Source organism: Manis pentadactyla, chromosome 16, assembly GCF_030020395.1.
Source record: "Manis pentadactyla isolate mManPen7 chromosome 16, mManPen7.hap1, whole genome shotgun sequence".
NCBI lineage: Eukaryota > Metazoa > Chordata > Mammalia > Pholidota > Manidae > Manis > Manis pentadactyla.
Window position 1 is genome coordinate 73,351,210 of NC_080034.1, and position 1,559 is coordinate 73,352,768.

Genomic DNA, 1,559 nt, shown 5'->3' on the forward strand with positions numbered 1-1,559 from the left:
ATGGCAAAGCCTTCAGGCGAGTGAAGTAGTCTGGCTTTTAACCTTCATAATGGGGAGCATTTGAAGGATGTGTTTCATTTCACTGTCTACATTAGGGAAATGAAGGAGGACGCATAGGTGATGACAGGGAAACCACTTAGTTTGCCATTTCATAATCCATTACCTGGGATCTGAGCTAAGCTCGTGGAGGTGGGGTGATGGGCAGGCAGAAGATTTGAGAGACAATAAGATGATAGATTAGTAGAGAAGTTGTGTCAACAATTGGGTTGAAAAGTTAAGGGAGAGGGGCATAAAGAACTCATCCCTGAGTTACCTGACCCACTTAACTGGGTGGATGGATATGCTATTTGTCAGTACGCAGAACAGTAGGAAGGATATGGTAGATTTAGGTAAGAAGGTGCTTTCTCCAGATTTTCATCTATTTAGACAGAGATTCACATACAAATTCCTGCAAAGGAACTTTAGTTTACAATAGAACATATTTTTCTATTACACATAAGAAAGGTCTGGATTAGATAAAGTAGATTTGGGAGTTATCTCATAAAAATGGTAGTTGCAGCCATGATAGCCTTACTCCAAAGAAGCAGATGGCATGGGACAAAAGAACGGCTGAAGATGGAATTCTGAGGAGCACCAAAATTTTATGGATAGAAGAGGGAACCTGCCAAGAGGTGTCAAGAACAGCTACAGGAATAGCAGGACAAAGCATGTCACTGATGCCAAAAGAAAACTCGGTTCTGAGAAGAGGGGCTATTCTGCAGGAACAAACTGAGCAGAGAAAGCAAATGGGTTGAAGGATTAAACATGCCCTTTGACATCAGCATTGGGAAAGCCCCTGGCAGTTCGGGCAGGTCCACATGGGATGGCAGAGGTGTGTCCTCACAGGGCAGGTGTGGAAGAGGGGGTGCGGTGGGGGCTGGGCACACAGGTTGCTTGGCAGAGCAACAGCAAAGGGGAGACGTGTGGCCAGGTGAGGTTGTTTCTATTTTCCTTCTGGTTCTTAGATTTGGAGTATTTGAACATGTTTGCTTGCTAAAAGGAATGGGCTGTGGGAGAAGAGTAGACATTTTTGGAACAAAACGCAGTAGGAGCCAGACAATTAAGGTACAGATATAGGAACGGAGAAGATGATGGTTTTGGACCCAGTTTGCTAGAAAGGGTGGTGGCTTGAGGTGTTCTTGAATAATTTCATGAATAAAGAAGAGGATGCTTATCCTTGGAGCAGGATGGTGAAGAAATGAAGTAGAGGGCTTGAAAGGGGGGTTGACTTGGATAGTCCATGTAAAGAAGAGGACAGGGAGCCAATGAGGAAAGGGTCTCCAGTTAGCATTCCAGCCCAGATGGGGTGCCTTTGTAATGGTGGCATCAATCCTCATCCTAGATGAGAGCTCAGACCTCACTTGCAGGCTTGCGGGTCTAATCAAAGGTACAATAAAGAACCCTATTTGCAGGCTATGTGAGCTCTGATGTGCTTGACAAGTCTATGTAAGTGGAATGCTTTGAGGGGCAGATCCATAACAGGTAGTAGAGAGCACCCTCTGGGGTGAGTAGCCAAGGAC